Source organism: Nomascus leucogenys, chromosome 4 (genome assembly GCF_006542625.1).
Source record: "Nomascus leucogenys isolate Asia chromosome 4, Asia_NLE_v1, whole genome shotgun sequence".
NCBI lineage: Eukaryota > Metazoa > Chordata > Mammalia > Primates > Hylobatidae > Nomascus > Nomascus leucogenys.
The window spans coordinates 118,515,203-118,537,822 of record NC_044384.1 but is presented as its reverse complement, the minus strand read 5'-3'; positions in this window follow the sequence as shown (position 1 = coordinate 118,537,822).

Here is a 22,620-nt window from a genome sequence, read left to right as displayed (position 1 = left end):
CCTGTCCCCCTTTCTCTGGAAGGTCTTGGCCTTGTCACCTCTGTCTGAGTTAGGGGTACCTGGGGACCATTTGGGGTCTGAAGTGTGGCCCCAGGAGATGTGAGCAACTCATCCAGCTGGCTTCTCCTTCAGTGGGGGGATACCGTAGATGCTCGGTGGGTAAAGACTATTACCATGAGCTTAATGGGTTCAGAACTTATTTGGGGATCTCATTTTTCATTGAACTTCATTTTCCCAACTTCGCTCACCTATTTTCTTTCGAGTCACACAGCCTCAGGCTTGACTTTTTAATGCAGTATCTGACAAACTAGAGAAACCAGCACCCTAGGTTCTACTTTTCCTGATGTTTTTTCCTGTCCTGTGTCCCTTTCCTGCTGTGAGATGTTTACACAGGTTCTAATGGTGTTGGGTCTTCACTACAGTACAGGAAACACCCTCTTAAAGTGCAGAGCCTCAGTACCTGACTTGAGAACCTCTGCTCTTTCCTTCACTCCTTCCCATGTTGGTGTTGATACCTTCAGCTTCAAAATTAACAGATCTGAGTAGCAGTTTCAAAAAGACCCTGAAGTGTAAATGGACTCTGAATTCTTGTGTCCATTCTTCCCTCTTCCCATCTTCCATCTTTTTTGGAAAAGTCCTCTCACTTTCCCTTTTACCCATAGCTGGACACAAGGGAAGCCTTTTTTGTTGAATGTAAAAGTTGGGTAGATGCACTTTTTCTTTTAGGTAAGGGAAAGAATCTTTAATCTGTAAAAAAAAATACCTAAGAGAGGCTAATACAAGGAGGCAGGACCCATGTCTGAAGGAAGTGCAGGGAAGGGAAGCATACAAAGAACACCTGATCTTCAGTCTCCCTGATTTTCACAGCCTCTTTGACAGGGTGAAATGACCCTTGAAAGGGCTTAGAATGCCTATACCTCTTTGTAGCAGGCCATTAGGCTGCCTTTCTTAAAGGTTAACAGCCAATACAGAGTGAATATTGGCAAGGATGTGGAGTAATTGGAACCCTCATATATGGCTGGTGGGATTGTGAAACAGTACAGACACTTGTTTAACACATCTTGACAGTTCATTATAGTGTTAGACATAGAACCCAGCAATGTCAATCTTAAGCACATATCCAAGAGGATTGGTGATATGTCAACACAAAAACTAGTACATGAATGTTCCTAGCAACATGATTCATAATAGCCCAAAATGCAAGCAACCCAAATTTCCCTCAACTGAAAACTGGATAAAGAGCCATAGAAAGGAATGAGGTACTAATGCACGTTATGACATGGGTGAACCTTGAAGTGTTAAGTGAAAGAAGTCAGGCACATAACTGCACATACATGAAATGTCCAGAATAGGCAAATAGGTACAAATAGATTTGTGGTTGCCAGGGCCTTGGAGGTTGAGAGGAATTAGCAGTTTTCTTTGTGAAACTCCATAGCAGCCATGGATGATGAAAGTGCTCTGGAATTGGATAGTGGTTGTCGTTTCACAACTGGTGAAAATACTGGAGATCACTGAACTTCACATATTAAATGTAAAGTGCATTTTATGGTATATAGATTATGAGAAGGCACAGCAACAAATTTATATCTGACCGCATTAAAAACTTCCATTCGGCCGGGTGTGGTGGCTGACGCCTGTAACCCCAGCACTTTGGGAGGCCAAGGTGGGCAGATCACGAGGTCAGAAGTTCAAGACTAGCCTGGCCAACATGGTGAAACCCCGTCTCTACTAAAAATACAAAAATGAGCCAGGCGTGGTGGTGGGCACCTGTAAGCCCAGCAACTTGGGAGGCTGAGGCAGGAGAATTGCTTCAACCCGGAGGCAGAGGTTGCAGTGAGCTGAGATCACGCCACTGCACCTCAACCTGGGCAACAGAGCAAGACTCTGTCTCTGGGAAAAACAAACAAAACAAAAAATTTCTGTTGAGTAAAGAGGTTTGATTTTCTTTTCTGACCTCCATACAACTAGTGTGAGCAGCAGTGCAGTCGACCTTAAATACGGGTTCCGCATCTGCAAACAAACAGGGACAGAAAACATTTGTGGGATGTGAAACTGACCTATATGTGGAGGGCTGAATTTGTATCCACGGGTTCCACAGACCATACGGAATACATGTGTTCCACAGAGTGGCTGCATGGAGTATGTGTGGGTTCCACGGAGCGGCCGAATGGAACATGCGCTCTATTGGTAGCTGCGGGCGGTCCTGAAAGCAACCTCCCGTGGTGCCAAGGGAGGGCTGTATTTCATTGCATCTAAGTGAACCATTAGATCTCTCCTTACCTCCCATGACCACAGGCAGTATCCTAGTATTCCTGATGGCAGAAAGTGTCATCAGCCTGGATCTGGGAGAGACTGACACAAGAGCAGCATGCCAGGCAACCAGGAATGCACATGTGATAAAAATGTATACACTGGTTGTGTGTTTTTTATGTTTCAAAAATCAGTTCAATGAAGTACAGTAGGGAAACTGTCAATAATTTATTGTAAATTTCAAAATAGAGATTTGTATCGTTCCTAACACGAAGAAAAGATAAATGTTTGAGGCGATGGATATCCCAAGTACCCTGATTTGATAATCACACGTTACACAAGTTTCAAAACTCATGGATCCCCAAAATATGTCCAACTACTATATACCAATTTTTAAATTACAAAAATTGAAACTTGAAAAACAGTGAATAATATTAAAGAAGCGAAAGCGTAAGCCTCAGAATGGGAGAATATAAAGGTATAACTAATAAAGGATTGCCATCCAGAATATTTAAAGAACTGCAATAAGGAAAACATATCCCAGTTAAAAACAACGAGGCAAAGGATGGGGTTAAGTTATTTACTGAGCTCAACTGCCCTAGAACTCAGGGAAATACAAACCAAAGCAACAATAAGATACAATGTTATACTCATCCTTTGGATAGAAATACGAAAGTCTAATTATAGCAACTGTTGGTGGGAAATGGGAACTGTCCTACACAGCTGGTGGGAGTGAAAAGGAATACAACCTGTTTGCAGGGGAATTTGTCAATACCTAGTAAAGCTGAAGATGTACACATACACACGGATCCAGTAATTTCACCTCCAAAATATGCTGTGGAGAAATTCTAGCACAAACAACAGCATCAGAAGACTTAAAACAGTCGCTGCCTGGTTGTCTGGTGTAGGTAATGCCAAGTATCTTGTCAGTGGGGAGATAGAAGAGTACATTTGATATATTTATTCAGTGCAAGTTAAAGTGAATGAGGACGCTACATGTGTGTAGGTACATCTAAAAATCATTGAGTGAAAGAAGTTCTAGTATGATTTTACAGTATACCTTTTACATAACGTGAAAAAAAGTACAAAACAAGACTACATATTTGCTATGGATTTGACCTGTTCGGCGAGCATTAAGCGGCTCGGTGCATGGCATGTGGTGGGACTTCTTGCTAGAAGAGGAAGCTGTAAAAGTGAGCCTAACCAATTTCTTCATGGTTACTAAAAATGGAGGTTGAGCAAGTAGATTAAGAAAGCCTCAGAACTTTGTTTTCCCTCTTCCTCCCTTTATGACTTGCTCATAAAACATGACAATAGGAGACAAATATGAAAACAATGAGGACAGAAATCTGTGTTTCTAGAAAGAATGGAATGGGTATAAAATGGGTATGAAGCGGTAAGAAATTGCCTTTCCAGGACAGACAAGCAACTGCCCCCACCTCACCCCCACCAACACTTCCTTTTCCTCAAGACATGTTGAATGTTTTGTTTTCTCTACCTTTAACAACCATCTTTGTCCCTAAGTATATAGCAATAGACTTAAAAAATGCGTTTCAGGCCGGGAATCTGGCCGGGTGTGGTGGCTTACACCTGTAATCCCAGCACTTTGGGAGACCCAGGTGGGTGGATCACCTGAGGTCAGGAGTTCAAGACCAGCTTGGCCAACATAGTGAAACCCTGTCTCTGTTAAAAATACAAAAAAATTACCTAGGCGTGGTGGCACATGCCTGTAATCCCAGCTACTCAGGAGGCTGAGGCAGGAGAATTCCTTGAACTCAGGAGGCAAAGGTTGCAGTGAGCTGAGATCATGCCACTGTACTCCAGCCTAGGCAACAGAGTGAGACAACGTCTCAAAAAAAAAAAAAAGTTTCATGTCTCCCAAGCAACAATCCAAGTTTTTAAAATTTAATTGATGAGCACTAGAATAAAACACTGGAAGCATATAATTTGGTGGAATATTCAGACAGAATTCAACTTTTAGAGACTAGCATTTTTTTGGTCTAGGTATACTTTACATACAATAAATTTCACACATTTTAGAACACGGTTCTAAACCAACACAACAAGCACCACCAGGGCAGAAAAGCCAACTTGGCTTCCTAAAGGAGACAGAAACGAATGTCTCGTTAGTTTCATGGTCATTTCCCATGAGATTGTAATACATGCTTAACCTGTCAAAATGTTATCATTTTTATAAAATAATTGGTCTTTATTGTTTAACTGTCATTGTCAATAAGACAAAGAAAGTGTTCCAGATTTAAAAAGACCAAAGAGAGAAAAAAAAAAGGACTAAAGGGACATGGCAACTAGTGCAATACTGTACATGATCTTGCTATATAAGAACAATTTACAGCCAAGCGTGGTGGCTCGTGCCTGTAATCCCAGCACGTTGGGAGGCCGAGGCGGGCGGATCACGAGGTCAGAAGATCGAGACCATCCTGATTAACACGGTGAAACCCCGTCTCTACTAAAAATACAAAAAATTAGCTGGGTGTGGCAAGCGCCTGTAGTCCCAGCTACTTGGGAGGCTGAGGCAGGAGAATGGCATGAACCTGGGAGGCGGAGCTTGTAGTGAGCCGAGATCGCGCCACTGCACTCCATCCAGCCTGGGCGACAGAGTGAGACTGTCTCAAAAAAAAAAAAAGAAAAAAAAAGAAAAATAACAATTTACAAAGGGTGGAAAATAATCAGTAGATTAGATTTGTGTTGTGTCAATATTAAATTTCCTAAATTTGATGTATTTAATGGTTATGTAAGATAATATCTTTTTATGAGGATTTGAAAGAGCATGATGAATGCATCCTAGTCTCAAATGATTCAGAAAAAAGAGTATATATAGAATATACAGGAAGAGAGAAGGAAGGAGAGAGAAAAGAAGACAGTGATAAAGCAAATATGGCAAAATGTTAAAAACGTAAATCTGGATAAGTGGGGTATTGAAATTCTTTATACTATTTCTGCAACTCTTCTATAATTTTTAAATTATTTTGAAATAAACCTTTTTTTTTTCTTGAGACGGAGTCTTGCTCTGTTGCTCAAGCTGGAGTGCGGTGACGTGATCTCTGCTCACTGCAACCTCCGCCTCCTGGGTTCAAGTGATTCTCCTGCCTCAGCCTCCCAAGTAACTGGGATTAAAGGCGCCCACCACCATGCCCAGCTAATTTTTGTATATTTAGTAGAGACGGGATTTCACGATGTTGGCCAGGCTAGTCTCAAACTCCTGAACTCGTGATCCACTGCCTCGGCCTCCCAAAGTGCTGGGATTACAGGCGTGAGCCACCAGCCCGGCCTAATAAACCTTTTTTTAAAAAGAAAATGTAATGCTAACTAGTACTTTCAAATAATTTTTTATAGGTTTTTTTGTTTTGTTTTGTTTTTTTGAGACAGAGTTTCACTCTTGTTTCCCAGGCTGGAGTGTAGTAGTGTGATCTTGGCTCGCTGCAACCTCTGCCTCCCGGGTTGAAGCCATTCTCCTGCCTCAACCTCCCGAGTGGCTGGGATTACAAGCACCCGCCACCATGCCTGGCTAATTTTTCTAATTTCTTTTTTTTAGTAGAGACAGGGTTTCACCATGTTGACCAGGCTGGTCTCGAACTGACCTCAGGTGATCCCCCTGCCTCAGCCTCCCAAAGTGCTGGGATTACAGATGTGAGCCACCATGCCTGGCCTTAACTGGTACTTATATACCCTTCTCATCAGTGCCAGTTCCTTAGAACACTAACACCATTAATCAGACTTCTTTGACTTAGATATCTTTGTTGAGTGTATTTTAATATTCTCTATGTTTTTAGAATGCACATAACATTACAATTGTTTTATACAGTCAATATCCATTTAGATCAACCCACATATTTACCCCATTCTTTTTTCTTCATGCCTTCCTGCAACTTTGAGCTGCCTTTTGGGATCACTTCTTTCTGCTCTTTGTTATTTTCTTTAGCAAGGCTCCATTGATGATGAATTCTCTCATTTTTCCATGTCTGAAAATGCCTGTATTTCACCTTTAATCTCGTAGACATTTTACCTGGACATATAATTCTAGGTTGAAATTTATTTTCTTTCAGCCATTTTTAAAATTAAATTTTCGGTCGGGCTTGGTGGCTCACGCCTGTAATCCCAACACTTTAGGAGGCCAAGGTGGGTGGATCACCTGAGGTCAGGAGTTTGAGACCAGCCTGGCCAACATGGCGAAACCCTGTCTCTACTAAAAATACAAAACTTAGCTGGGTGTAGTGGTGTGCTCCTGTGATCCCAGCTACTCAGGAAGCTGAGACAGGAGAATCGCTTGAACCAGGGAGGCAGAGGTTGCAGTGAGCTGAGATCGCACCACTGTACTCCAGCCTGTGCAACAGAGTGAGACTACATCTCAAAAAAAAAAAATTTTTATTGTGGTAAAATATACATAATAGGCCGGGTGTGGTGGCTCACGCCTGTAATCCCAGCACTTTTGGGGGGCTGAGGCAGGTGGATCACCTGAGGTCAGGAGTTGGAGACCAGCCTGACCAGTATGGAGAAACCCCATCTGTACTAAAACTACATTAGCAGGGCATGGTGGTGCAGGCCTGTAATCCCAGCTACTCACGAGGCTGCGGCAGGAGAATCGCCTGAACCTGGGAGGTGGAGGTTGTGGTGAGCCGAGTTGGTGCCATTGCACTCCAGCCTGGGCAACAAAAGCGAGACTCCATCTCAAAAAAAAAATTGTGTATATATAATATATATAGTATAATATGTATATAATATCTATAATATATATTACAGATATAAAATATAATATGTATATAATATATAATATATAATATATAATATATATTAATATATAATATATATAAAATATAATATGTATATAATATATATAATATAGATATAAAATAAACTTACCATTTTAAGCATTTTAACATGGACAATTTAGTGACATTAAGCAGATTTGCAATGTTGTGCAACCATCGCCACAATCTTTCAGTGTTTTGTTGTTTTTTTTTTTTTTTGAGACGGAGTCTCGCTCTGTTGCCCAGGCTGGAGTGCAGTGGCGCAATCTCGGCTCACCGCAAGCTCCGCCTCCCGGGTTCACGCCATTCTCCTGCCTCAGCCTCTCCGTTTTTTGTATTTTTAGTAGATACGGGGTTTCACCATGGTCTCGATCTCCTGACCTCGTGATCCGCCCGCCTCGGCCTCCCAAAGTGCTGGGATTACAAGCGTGAGCCACTGCGCCCGGCACTTTCAGCGTTTTGAAAACAGATTTTCTTCAGGCTTCTGTTGTTTCTGTTGAGAAGTCTCTTGTCAACTTCAGTGTGGCCCCTTTGAGCATAATTTGTCTTTTTGTCTCTGTTTAGGCTCTGTCCCTCTTATGATCTTTGTTTCTGTTTTTTGTTTTTGTTTTGGAGACAGAGTTTCACTCTTGTTGCTCAGGCTTGAGTGCAGTGGCATGATCTCGGCTCACTGCAACCTCCACCTCCCAGGTTCAAGCGATTCTCCTGCCTCAGCCTCCTAAGTAGCTGGGATTACAGGCATCTGCCACCACACTCTGCTAATTTTTTTGTATTTTTAGTAGAGATGGGGTTTCACCATGTTGGCCAGGCTGGCCAGGCTGGTCTCGAACTCCTGAACTCAGGTGATCCTCTGGCCTCAGCCTCCCAAAGTGCTTGGATTACAGGCATGAGCCACTGTGCCCAGCCTTATGATCTTTGGTTTTCAGATGGGCTTACTTGTTGATTTCTTTTTATTTATCCTGCTTTGGATTCTTAGTATTGTTTAATTTGGCTTGACATATTTCATCAGTTTTGGAAAGTTTTGGTCAGTTTCTTTTCAAATGTTTCTTCTACCTTATTTTCTTTTTGTTTTTTGAGATGGAGTCTCACTCTGTTGCCCAGGCTGGAGTGCAGTCGCCCGATCTCGGCTCACTGCAACTTCCAACTCCCAGATTCAAACGATTCTCCTGCCTCAGCCTCCCAAGTAGCTGGGATTACAGGTGCCCACCACCACACCCGGCTAATTTTTGTATTTTTAGTAGAGGCAGGGTTTCACTATGTTGGCCAGGCTGGTCTTGAACTCCTAACCTCAGGTGATCTGCCCACCTCGGCCTTCCAAAGTGCTGGGATTACAGATGTGAGCCACTGCGCCCGGCCTTCTATTTTCACTTCTTTTTTTGGGACTTCTATAAAATATATACTGGACTTTCTCATAAATCATTTTTGTCTCGCTGAATTTTCCATCTTTTCCAAAATTTACTTTTTTGAGTCAGTCTGGCTCCATCATCCAGCCTGGAATGCAGTGGCGTGATCATAGCTCACTGCAGCCTCAACCTTCTGAGCTCAAGCAATACTCCTGCCTCAGCCTTCCCAGACTAGCTGGGACTATATGCGCCTGCCACCATGCCCTACTAATTTTTAAATTTGTTGGTAGAGATGGGGTCTTGCCATATAGTCCAGGCTGGTGTTGAACTCCTGGGCTCAAGGGATTCCTCCCACCTCAGACTCTCAAAGTGCTGGAATTACAGGCATGAGCTACCATGCCCAGCCCAAAATGTACTTTTGAATTTTCCACGTTTTTTATTTTTCTGAGCTTCATTCTTGGATTTTTTTTTTCTTTGAGACAAGATCTCACTCTATTGCCCAGGCTGGAGTGCAGGGTCACAATATTGCTCAACCTCCCAGGCTCAAGTGAACCTCCCACCTTTCAGCCTCCCAAGTAGCTGGAACTACAGGCTTGTGCCACCACGCCCAGGTAATTATTCTTTTTTTTTTTTTTTTTTTTTTTGAGGCGGAGTCTCGCTCTGTCGACCAGGCTGGAGTGCAGTGGCACCATCTCGGCTCACTGCAAGCTCCGCCTCTCGGGTTCATGCCATTCTCCTGCCTCAGCCTCCAGAGTAGATGGGACTACAGGCGCCCGCCACCACGCCCGGCTAATTTTTTGTATTTTCTAGTAGAGACGGGGTTTCACCATGTTAGCCAGGATGGTCTCAATCTCCTGACCTTGTGATCTGCCCGCCTCGGCCTCCCAAAGTTCTGGGATTACAGGCGTGAGCCACTGCGCCCAGCCAATTCTTGGATTTTTTAAACCTATGTTCCAGTTCACAAAAATCTCTCTTCATTTGTGTCTAATCTGCTGTTAAACCCATCCATTCAGTTTTTAATTTTGATTTTTATATTTTTCAGTTATTGAAAGTTTAGTCTACTGAATGTGGCTTTTGTTGCAAAGAAAAGAATAAAAAAATTAAAAATAAAAAGGAAGTTTGATCTGTTATATCCTCTTACAGGTTCAAGTTCTCTGAAATTCTAAATTGTGTCTCTGATCTCTTTAAATGTATTAAGTGTAGTTATGTAAAAGTGTTTGATACTTTTTGTTTGTTTGTTTGTTTTTTAGACGGAGTCTTGCTCTGTCACCAAAGCTGGTGCAATCTTGGCTCACTGCACGTCTGCCTCCCGGTTTCAAGCGATTCTTCTGCCTCAGCCTCCAGAGTAGCTGGGACTACAGGCACGTGCCACCACGACCGGCTAATTTTTGTATTTTTAGTAGAGACGGGGTTTCACCATGTTGGCCAGGCTGGTCTCGAACTTCTGACCTCATGATCTGCCCGCCTCAGCCTCCCAAAGTGCTGAGATTACAGGCCTGAGCCATCATGCCCGGCCCGATAAGTTATTGTTATTGTTGTTGATGCTGAGGTGTTCTCTTTCTTGTCCTATTTCTTTGTGTGCATGGTCCCTTTTTTTTTTTTTTTTTTTTTTGAGACCCAGTTTCACTCTGTCACCCAGGTTGGAGTGCAGAGGCGCAATCTTGGCTGGCTCACTGCACGTCTGCCTCCTTGGTTCAAGCCATTCTTGTGCCTCAGCCTCCCAAGTAGCTGGGACTACAGGCGTGCACCACCATGCCCGGTTAATTTTTGTATTTTTAGTAGAGACCAGGTTTCTCCATGTTGGCCAGGCTGGTCTTGAACCCCTGACCTCAAGTAATCCACCTGCCTCGGCCTCCCAAAGCACTGGGATTACAGGTGTGAGCCACTGTGCTGGCCCTATTTCTTTGTGTGCTTGGTCACTTTGATTGTGTTAGATACTGTATTTCAAAACCTGTTTGGAGGCATTGTTTGAGTCATAGAATAGTGTCATCTTTCTCTAGACTAAGCTAGAGAGTCAGAAAGTCTCACCAGACTCCTTGGGCACTAACAGTGGGGATCACCAGTTTTTGGGGCTTGAGATGATTTGGAGCTGGCTTCAGATCCATGAGGCCTGGTCTACTTTAATGCTACAGGGCAGCTCTTCAGAGTGCAAACTCAAAGTGAAGGGTGTTTACCAGGCATACCTTCCTCTAGAGGCCCCGGACTCTGACTTTTGTCCATTTAGCCCTACAGGTAGTCAAAAGTGCCAAACGCCTGTTGGCTACCTCTTGAATAATTGACAAAGCTCCCAAAGAGCTGAGTTAAACTTTTGGATTCCTATTTTTTCTAAGTTCTAATAATTCTTTGGTAGTTAGTTAACTCACTGAGGCCTTCAGTGTGTTGTTTTCAGTATTTTTTCCAGCTTTTTTAGTTGTTCTAAGAAGATTGTCAGTTGTTCCGCTGGGGGGGAAAAAGGAGAGAAAAAACTTTAAAGTTCATCATAAAGAAACAGAGAGAGGTCTACATGAGCCCCTGGACATCCAGTGCAGGTAGCATGAACTCTGCATGCACCAAGCACCTGCCCTCCATTCCAGGCGCATAGGCTATTGGCTGTGGCTAATATGGCTGGGCGTGGTGGCACATGCCTGTAATCCCAGCTACTTGGGAGGCTGAAGCTTGAACCTGGGAGGTGGAGGTTGCAGTGAACCAAGATCACCCCATTGCACTCAAGCCTGGGCAACAAGAGCGAAACTCCATCTTAAAAAAAAAAAGCGTTTAATAAAATTTATTTCTTGAAGCTTATTTTTGTCTGCTCATTGAGGTATTGTTTCCCAGAGCTCTTTTCTGGACCACTCTCACTGAGGAGTCTCCTCAGTAGTTCTGCCTTTGATGCTATTGTCCTTTTACATTTATAAATCTATGGGCTTAATTTTCTCATCATTTGATATGATTTCATAGTGCCCTCTCAACAACAAACATTTCTTGCATTCAGGGTGAAGGGTGAATATTAGATGGTGTGGTAGGTAAACTACATTCATAGACATAAGCAAAGCCAGATGGTCCATTTGGAGACTGAACTTGTGGCTGACCTCTAGCAGTTTCACACACAAGCCGGGGCCATGTTCCTACTTGCAAAACAATTTGTGGTGTGTTGGCTCATTCCTTCTAAATCTTCATATTTATGAAGAGTGGTAATTTAGTTTGGGCATTATCTAGGACATTCTGATCATTAGATTTTCCAGTAATGGAAGATGGGGAAAAAAGTTCACTAGAGTCCATTTTGCTAAGTCTCTTTCTGACAATTTAAAACAAATTACTGTCTTCTCAGTTAACTTACCATTTCCAGTGCTGATCTTTCTTTTTTCTCTCAACAAGACTGTGTTTTTTTTCTTTTGTTAACGTTTTTATACCTTAAAAAAGGATGAGACAGGGTCTTGCTATATTGCCCAGGCTGGTCTCAAACTCTTGGCCTCAAGCAATTTTGCTACCTCAGCCTCCCAAAGTGCTGAGATTACAAGTGTGACCCACCACACTCAGCCCTTTTTCTGTTCTTTTCTTTTCTTTCTTTTTTTTTTTTTTTGACACAGGGTCTCACTCGGTTGCCTAGGCTGGAATGCAGTGGCACAATCATGGCTCACTGCAGCCTTGACCCCCTGAGCCCAAGCAATCCTCCCGCCTCAGCCTCCCAAGTAGCTGGGACTACAGGCATGTGCCATTATGCCTGAATAATTTCTTTTTTTAATTTTTGTATATGTGCTGCCAAGGTGAGCACTCTTTTTAAAGTTTTTCTAGATACAGGGTCTTGCTATGTTGCCCAGGCTGGTCTTGAACTCTGGCCTCAAGTAATCCTCCTGCCTCAGCCTCCCAAAATGCTGAAATCACAGGCACAAGCCACCATGTCCAGCAGTTTTGTTTTTTGAAAGCAGGGTTATGGCTTATATTTATTCTTGATTCTCTATACTTAGCCTAGTGACAGAATGAAGGCTGTCCTGGAAGAAGTGAGGAGGTTGGGAAAGGAACTCTTTTGTAGGGAGGAAGAAGACATATGGAGTGGAGTTTGGGGCTGGGTTTGGAACCTGATACTTTCTGCAATATTGACAAATGTGAATATGACCTTTTTAGTCAAAAGTCATACAGACACATGGTTTGGCTGGGTAGTCACATGCTTTTGCCTGTTGAGTTTTGTGACGTGAATGTATTTTCTGCTGAACCAACCCCTTGGGGCCTGCTAAAACAGGTGGCTTAAAAACAACTTTGTTTTCTTGGGTGGAGTAATTTCCTGGTGTTTTTCTCAAAAGATGTCAACTTTTATTTTAGTGATGGAGGCTAATCTTGACAACTTTTATGGTCAAGCATTCTCAATATGTTTTTTTTTTTTTTGAGACGGAGTCTCGCTTTTTCACCCAGGCTGGAGTGCAGTGGCGCAATCTCGGCTCACTGCAAGCTCCGCCTCCCGGGTTCACGCCATTCTCCTGCCTCAGCCTCTCCGAGTAGCTGGGACCAAAGGCGCCCGCCACCACGCCCGGCTAATTTTTTGTATTTTTAGTAGAGACGGGGTTTCACCGTGGTCTTGATTTCCTGACCTCGTGATCCGCCCGCCTCGGACTCCCAAAGTGCTGGGATTACAAGCGTGAGCCACCGCGCCCAGCCTCTCAATATGTTTTAAAATGGGTTTCAGGCAAGGTGTGGTGGCTCATGCATATAATCTCAGCACTTTGGGAGGCTGAGGTGGGAGCATCACTTGAGGCCAGGATTTTGAGACCAGCATGGGTAACATAGCAAGACCCCATCTCTTCAAAAAAATGAAAAAATTAGCTGGGTGTGGTGGAACAAGCCTCTAGTTATAGCTACTCAGGGGGCTGAGATGGGAAGATTGCCTGTGCCAGGAAGTCAAGGATACAGTGGGCTGTGATAGTGCTACTGTACCCCAGCTGGGTGACAGAGTGAGACCCCACTTATAAAAAATTTAAAAACAATTTTTTTTGAGATGGAGTCTTGCTGTGTTGCCCAGTCTGGAGTGCAGTGGCGCAATCTTGGCTCACTGCAACCTCCCCCTCCCGGGTTCAAGCAATTCTCCTGTGTCAGCTGCCCGAGTAGCTGGGACTACAGGCCCATCTACTTTTTGTACTTTTAGTAGAGACGGGTTTCACCATATTGGCCAGGCTGGTCTCAAACTCCTGACATCTCAGCCTCCCAAAGCGCTGGGATTATAGGCGTGAGCCACCGTCCTGGCCAAAACAATTTTTAAATTAAAATACATGAGGCCAGGCACGGTGGCTCATGCCTGTAATCCTAGCACTTTGGGAGGCCGAGGCGGGTGTATCACCTGAGGTCAGGAGTTTGAGACCAGCCTGACCAACATGGAGAAACCTCGTCTCTACTAAAAATACAAAATTAGCCAGGCGTGGTGGTGAATGCCTGTAATCCCAGCTACTCAGGAGGCTGAGGCAGGAGAATTGCTTGAACCCGGGAAGCAGAGGTTGCAGTGAGCCGAGATCACGCCACTGCACTCCAGCCTGGGCAACAAGAGCAAAACTCCATCTCCAAAAAAAGAAAAAAAGAAAAAGAAAAAGAAATGGCTTTCATATACAAGATTCAGTTCTGTTTCTGGTAGTAAGTGCTATTCTTGCTACAAAACGCTAAAGACAGGCCAGGCACGGTGGCTCATGCCTGTAATCCCAGCACTTTGGGAGGCCGAGGCAGGTGGATTGCTTGAGGTCAGGAGTTCAAGACCAGCCTGGCCAACATGGCGAAATGCCATCTCTACTAAAAATACAAAAAATTACTAGGTGTGGTGGCACATGCCTGTAATCCCAGCTACTCAGGAGGCTGAGGCAGGAGAATCGCTTGAACCTAGAAGGCGGAGGTTGCAGTGAGCCTAGATGGCGCCATTGGACTCCAGCCTGGGTGACAGAGTGAGACTCCATCTCAAAAAAAAAAAAAAAAAAAAAAAAAAAAAAAAAAAAGGCTAGACAGTATTTTCTCTGGACTGAATTAACTGGCACTAATCCGAAAATTTTAACTTTTTACACTATGTCCTAGCCAGAGGGAGACCCTATTGTACAGGGAGATTTCAACAGCAGCATGGACCACCTTTTGCCAGATGAGGCACTGGTTATCTGTGTGGGGCTGGCACTGGGATGAGTGCTTAGTGAGAATGGTGTAGGGTGTGGTGGAGACTGAAACACGGCCTCTAATCTGGACTCAGCAATCTCCTTTTGAGGTTTGGCAACTCGGTTTAGGAATGTGCTCACAACTTTATGGTTTGTGATGGGAATGAGAAGAGAAGGGGTGAGGGACCCACCCAGAATACACTGTTCCACGTCCCTCATGCAAAGAAGGGCTGGGCAGGTGCCAGCATGTCGAGGTTCCCATCCAATTCTGGCAGATTCTCTGAGAAACAAGCTCTGTCGTGATTCCAGCATCGCCCTTTATTGCTACACCTTCCACACAACATGTCTACTGAAAACATCTCCCTCCAGGACATTGTTCCAAAAGCAAGGCCAAGACACAGGCAGAAGTCCACTTCTGAGGAATGAGAGCGCGTGCTGGAGACAGAGCAATAGCCCGGTGTGTGCCTTTTGTGAGTGGGGCAATTTGCCCAGTTGAGAAACAGGCCAATTAACCACCCTTGGTATTTGAACAGCCACTCCTTACTCATCTGGATTCTTTTCTGCTTTAAGTATTTTTATTCTTGATTGTGCCAGACAGGCATGTGTGTTTGCACCTAAAAGGTCATTTTTATATTTGTCAGTTCTCCAGGAAACCTCTGCCACTACCAAATTCAACATGCTGTCAAACTGAACCCATCTCCTCTCTTCCCGCCACTGGCTTCCCTTTGCCACCTCCTCATTCCTTCCAGGGAGGGCTTCCTCCACTGTTTCACTCTCAGACTAGAGGCTTTGGCAATGCTCCTTTACTTATTCATTAGTTCATTCGATATTCAAATACATATTCAAATACTTAATGAACATTTCTTTTTTTTTTTTTTTGAGACAGAATCTTGCGCTATCACCCAGGCTGGAGTGCAGTGGCGCGATCTCAGCTCACTGCAACCTTTGCCTCCTGGGTTCAAGCAATTCTTCTGCTTCAGCCTCCCAAGTAGCTAGAACTACAGGCATGTGCCACCACGCCCGACTAGTTTTTGTATTTTTAGTATAAACGGAGTTTCACCATATTGGCCAGGCTGGTCTCGAACTCCTGACCTCATGATCTGCCTGCCTCGGCCTCCCATAGTGCTGGGATTACAGGCATGAGCCACCTCGCCCAGAGAACATTTCTTTTTCTTTCTATTTTTTTGAGACAGAGTTTCACTCTGTTGCCTAGGCTGGAGTGCAATGGCAGGATCTCAGCTCACCCCAGCCTCCACCTCCCAGTTCAAGCAATTCTCCTGCCTCAGCCTCCCAAGTAGCTGGGATTACAGGTACGTGCCACCATGCCCAGCTAATTTTGTATTTTTAGTCGAGACAGGGTTTCTCCATTTTGGTCAGGCTGGTCTCAAACTCCCGACCTCAGGTGATTCACCTGCCTTGGCCTCCCAAAGTGCTGGGATAACAGGCGTGAGCCACTGTGCCCGGCCTCTTTCTCATTTTTATTAGCAGTTATCACTAGCTTGAATTATCTTGTTTATTGATTTATTTTTTATTTATTTATTTATTTATTTTTTGAGACAGAGTCTCACTCTGCCCAGGCTGGAGTGCAGTGGTACAATCTCTGCTCACTGCAACCTCCGCCTCCGGGGTTCAAGTGATTCTCCTGCCTCAGCCTCCCGAGTAGCTGGGATTACAGACACTTGCTGCCACGCCTGGCTAATTTTGTATTTTTAGTAGAGACAGGGTTTCACCATGTTGGCCAGGCTGGTCTTGAACTCCTGACCTCAAGTGATCCACACACCTCGGCCTCCCTGTAACCTGGAGTTACAGGTGTGAGCTACCTCGCCTGGCTTATCGTTTTTTACCTCTTCCTCATTGAGCTCATTCACTGCTGTATTCACATTGCCTAAAACAGTGTCCAGTATGGAATAAACGATCAATACATATTTGAAGAATAAATGAACAAATCTATGTAAGATATTTGTAATTTAGCAAGCAATACAAATTTAACGAATTATGCTTTTATTTATTTATTTTATTTTTAAATTTTATTTATTTATTTATTTATTTATTGAAACCGAGTTTTGCTCTTATTGCCTAGGCTGGAGTTCAATGGCGCAGTCTTGGCTCACTGCAACCTCCACCTCCCGGGTTCAAGCAATTCTCCTCCCTCAGCCTCCCGAGTAGCTGGGATTACAGGCATGTGCCACCATGCCCGGCTAATTTTGTATTTTTAGTTTAGACAGGGTTTCTCCATGTTGGTCAGGCTGGTCTTGAACTCCCAACCTCAGGTGATCTGCCCACCTTGGCCTCCCTAAGTGCTGGGATTACAGGTGTGAGCCACCACGCCCGGCCATATATCACTCTATCTCTTTGTGTTCGCAGAGCCTAGCTCTTACTTATAAGTCAGAACATAGGGTATTTGGTTTTTCATTCTTGAGTTGCTTCACTTAGAATAATGGCCTCCAGCTCCATCCAAGTTGGCTCAAAAGACATTATTTTATTCCTTTTTGTGGCTGAGTAGTATTCCATGGTGTATACATACCACATTTTCTTTATCCACGCTTTAGTCGATGGGCACTTAGGTTGGTTACCTTTGCATTTCCAAATTGTGTTGCTATAAATGTGTGTGTGCATGTGTCTTTTTCATAGAATGACTTTTTTTTCTTTGGGTAGATCCCCAGTAGTGGAATTGCTGGATCAAATGGTAGATCCTGCTTTTAGTTTTTTATTTTATTTTTATTTTTATTTTTTTTTGAGACAGAGTCTTGCTCTATCGCCCAGGCTGGAGTGCAGTGGCACAATCTCGGCTCACTGTAAGCTCCGCCTCCTGGGTTCACGCCATTCTCCTGCCTCAGCCTCTCCGAGTAGCTGGGACTACAGGCGCCTGCCACCACGCCCGGCTAATTTTTTGTATTTTTTTTTTTTTTAGTAGAGACAGGGTTTCACCGTGGTCTGGATCTTCTGACCTATTGATCCGCCCGCCTCAGCCTCCCAAAGTGCTGGGATTTCAAGCGTGAACCACCACGCCTGGCCCCTGCTTTTAGTTTTTTAAAGGAATCTCCATACTGTTTTCCTTTGAGGTTGTATTAATTTACATTCTTACTAGCAGTGTAAATGTGTTTCCTCTTCACCACCTCCATGTTTACTCTGCTAATTATTTCTTTTGTTGTGTAGAAGCTCTTTAGTTTAATTAGGTCCTGATATGGTTTGGCTATGTTCCCACCCAAATCTCATCTTGAATTCCCACATGTTGTAGAAGGGACCCAGTGGGAGATAATTGAATCACGGGGACAAGTCTTTCCCATGCTGTTCTCAGGATAGTGAATAAGTCTCATGAGATCTGATGGTTTTTTTTTTTTTTTAGACAGAGTCTCACTCTGTTGCCAGGCTGGAGTACAGTGGCACGATCTCGGCTCACTGAAACATCTGCCTCCTGGTTTCAAGCGATTCTCCTGCCTCAGCCTCCAGAGTAGCTGGGACTTCAGGCGCACACCACCTCCACCAGCTAATTTTTGTATTTTTAGTAGAGGTGGGGTTTCACCATGTTGGCCAGTATGGTCTCGATCTCTTGACCTTTGGGAGGCCATTCGCCTCAGCCTCCCAAAGTGCCGGGATTACAGGTGTGAGCCACCGCACAGAGATCTGATCTCTCTCTTATCCCTGCTACCATCCACGTAAGACATGACTTGCTCCTCCTTGCCTTCTGTCATGATTGTGAGGCTTCCCCAGCCATGTGGAACTATAAGTCCAATTAAACCTCTTTTTTTTTTTTTGAGACAGAGTCTCACTGTGTCGCCCAGGCTGGAGTGCAGTGGTGCGATCTAGGCTCCCTGCAAGCTCCGCCTCCTGGGTTCACGCCATTCTCCTGCCTCAGCCTCCTGAGTAGCTGGGACTACAGGCACCCGCCAGCATGACTGGCTAATTTTTTTTTTTTTAATTTTTATTTTTAGTAGAGACGGGGTTACACCATGTTAGCCAGGATGGTCTCAATCTCCTGACCTCATGATCCACCCACCTCGGCCTCCCAAAGTCCTGGGATCACAGACGTGAGCCACTGCACCCAGCCACCTCTTTCTTTTGTAAATTGCCCTGTCTCAGGTATGTCTTTATCAGCAGCCTGATAATAGACTAATACAGTAAATTGGTACCAGTAGAGTGGGGTGTTGCTGAGCAGATACCCAAAAATGTGGAAATGACTTTGGAACTGGGTAACAGGCAGAGATTGGAACAGTTTGGAGGACTCAGAAGAGAGGAAAATGTGGGAATGTTTGTAACTCCCTAGAGACTTGTTGAATGACTTTGACCAAAATGCTGATAATTATATGGACAATGAAATCCAGACTAAGGTGGTCTCAGATGGAGATGAAGAAATTTTGGGAACTGGAGCAAAGGTGACTCTTTTTATGTTTTAGCAAAGAGACTGGCAGTATTTTGCCTCTGCCCTATAGATTTGTGGAACTTTGAACTTGAGAGAGATGATTGAGGGTATCTGGCAGAAGAAATTTCTAAGCAGCAAGGCATACAAGAGGTGATTTGGGTGCTGTTAAAGGCATTCAGTTTTATAAGGGAAACAGAGCATAAAAGTTCAGAAAATTTGCAGTCTGACAATCCGATAGAAAAGAAAATCCCATATACTGCAAAGAGACTCGAGGCTGCAGAAATTTGCATAAGTAACAAGGAACCAAATGTTAATCCCCAAGACAATGGGGAAAATGTCTCCAGGGCATGTCAGAAGACTTCATGGCAGTCCCTCCCATCAGAGGCCCAGAGGCCTAGGAGGAAAAGATGGTTTTGTGGGCTGGGCCTAAGGTCCCTGTGCTGTGTGCAGCCTAGGGACTCGGTGCCCTGTATCCCAGCCATTCCAGCTGTGGCTGAAAGGGGCCAATGTAGATCTCAGGCCATGGCTTTAGAGGGTATAAGCCCCACCCTTGGCAACCTCCATGTGGTGCTGAGTGCACAGAAGTCAAGAATTGGGGTTTGGGAACCTCTGCCTAGATTTCAGAAAATGTATGGAAATGCCTGTATGTCCAGGCAGAAGTTTGCTGCAGGGGTGGGCCTCTCATGGAGAACCTCTGCTAGGGCAGTGCGGAAGGGAAATGTGGGGTCAGAGCCCCCACACAGAATCCCTACTGGGGTACCACCTAGTGGAGCTGTGAGAAGAGGGCCACCAGTCCCCAGGGTCCTCCAGACCCCAGAATGGTAGATCCACTGACAGCTTGCACCATGTGCCTGGAAAAGCCACAGACACTCAATGCCAGCCCAGGAAAGCAGCTGGTAGACAGTCTGTACCCCGCAGCGTCACAGGGGCAGAGCTGCCGAAGACCATGGGAACCCACATCTTGCATCACCGTGACCTGGATGTGAGACATGGTGAAAAGGGAAATCATTTTGGAGATTTAAGATTTGACTGGGAACCGGGGTCTGGTGTGGAGTGCCCTTCGTCCTGGGAAACGGGGTGCAGCTGGAAAGGCAGCCGCCCCCTCGCCCATCACGCAACACACGTTCGTGGGGAACCTGGCGCTAAACCATTCGTAGACGATCTGCTTCTGGGTTGGGGTTTCGTACGTAGCAGAGCAGCTCCCTCGCTGCGATCTATTGAAAGTCAGCCCTCGACACAAGAGTTTGTAAAAGAAAAAAAAAAAAAAGATTTGACTGCCCCACTGGATTTTGGACTTGCATGGGACCTGTAGCCCCTTTGTTTTGCCCAACTTCTCCCACTTGGAATGGCTGTATTTACCCAATGCCTGTACCTTGACTGTATCTAGGAAGTAACTAACCTGCTTTTGATTTTACAAGCTCATAGGTGGAAGGGACTTGCCTTGTCTCAGATGAGACTTTGGACTGTGGATTTTTGAGTTAATACTGAAATGAGTTAAGACTTGGGGGACTATTGGGGAGGCATGATTGGTTTTGAAATGTGAGGACATGAGATTTGGGAGGGGCCAGGGGCAGGATGATATGGTTTGGCTGTGTCCCCACCCAAATCTCATCTTGAATTCCTGTGGGAGATAATTGAATCATGGTGGCAAGTCTTTCCTGTGCTGTTCTCATGATAGTGAATAAGTGTCATGAGATCTGATGGTTTTAAAAAGAGGAGTTCCCCTGCACAAGCTCTCTCTCTTTGCCTGCTGTCATTCATGTAAGACGTGACTTGCTCCTCCTTGCCTTCCACCATGATTGTTAGGCTTCCCCAGCCATGTGGAACTGTAAGTCCAATTAAACCTCTTTCTTTTGTAAATTGCTCTATCTTAGGTATGTCTTTATCAGCAATGTGAAAACAGATTAATATAGGTCCCATTTTTTTATTTTTGGTTTTGTTGCATTTGCTTTTGGGGTGTTAGTCATGAATTCTTTGCCTAGGCCAATGTCCACAAAAGTTTTCCAATGTTATATTCCAGAATTTTTATGGTTTCAGGTCTTAGATTTAAGTCTTTATACATCTTGAGTTGATTTTTGTATAGGGCGAGAGATGGAGATCCAGTTTCACTCTTTTTTTTTTTTTTTTTGAGACAGAGTCTCACTCTGTTGCCCAGGCTGGAGTGCAGTGGCATGATCTCAACTCACTGCAACCTCCACCCTCCAAGTTCAAGCAATTGTCCTGCCTCAGCCTCCCAAGTAGCTGAGATTACAAGCACCTGCCACTGTGCCCGGCTAATTTTCTGTATTTTTTTAGTAGAGATGGGGTTTCACCATCTTGGCCAGGCTGGTCTTGAACTCCTGACCTCATGATCCACCCACCTCGGCCTCCCAAAATGCTAGGATTACAGGTGTGAGCCACCGTGCCTGGCCTCCAGTTTCACTCTTTTATATGTGGCTTGTCAGTTTTCCCAGCACCATCATTTATTTATTTATTTATTTATTTATTTATTTATTTATTTTCGAGATGGAGTCTTGCTCTGTCACCCAGGCTAGAGTGCAGTGGCGCGATCTCGGTTCACTGCAACCTCTGCCTCCCAGGTTCAAGCAATTCTCCTGCCTCAGCCTCCAAGGTAGCTGGGATTACAGGTGCCCACCACCATACCTGGCTAAGTTTTGTATTTTTAGTAGAGACGGGGTTTCACCATGTTGGCTAGGCTGGTCTCAAAGTCCTGACCTTGGGATCTGCCCACCTCGGCCTGTAATCAAAGTGCTGGGGTTACAGGCATAAGCCACCATACCTGGCCTTCCAGCACCATTTATTGAATAGGGTATCCTTTCTCCAATTTATGTTTTTGTATGGTTTGTTGAAGATCAGTGGCTGTAAGTATTTGGTTTTATTTCTGGGTTCTCTATTCTGTTCCATTGGTCTAAGTGCCTATTTTTATACTAGTCCCATGCTGTTTTGGTAACTATAGTCTTGTGGTATAATTTCAAGTCCAGTAATGTGATGCCTCCACATTTGCTCTTTTTGCTTAGGATTGCTTTGCCTATGCAGGCTCTTCTTTGGTGTCATGCGAACTTTAGGATTGTTTTTCTAGTTCTGTGAGAAATGATGATGGTATTTTGTTAGGAATAGCATAAAATCTGTAGTTTGCTTTGGGTAGTATGGTCATTTTCACAATATTACCTTCCCATCCATGAGCATGGCATATGTTTCCATTTTTTTTGTGTGTCATCTATGATTTCTTTCAGCATATTTTGTAGTTTTCCTTGTAGAGATCTTTCACCTCCCTTGGTTAAGTACACTCCTAGGGTATTTTTTTGAGATGGAGTCTGGCTCTGTCGCCCAGGCTGGAGTGCAGTGGCACAATCTCGGCTCACTGCAAGCTCCGCTTCCCGGGTTCACGCCATTCTCCTGCCTCAGCCTCTCCGAGTAGCTGGGACTACAGGCGCCCGCCACCATGCCCAGCTAATTTTTTGTATTTTTAGTATAGACGGGGTTTCACCGTGGTCTCGATCTCCTGACCTCGTGATCCACCCGCCTCGGCCTCCCAAAGTGCTGGGATTACAAGCGTGAGCCACCACGCCCGGCCTATTTTTTTTTTTTTTTCAGTTGTTATAAAAGGGATTGAATTCTTGATTTGATTCTCAGTTTGGCCATCGTTGGCATACAGCAGTGCTACTGATTTGTGTACATTGCTTTTGTAAACTGAGACTTTATTGAATATATTAGATCTAGGAGACTTTTGCATAAGTCTTTAGGGTTTTCGAGGTATACAGTCCTATCATCATCAAGCAATCCTCCCACCTCAGCCTCCCAAAGCAATC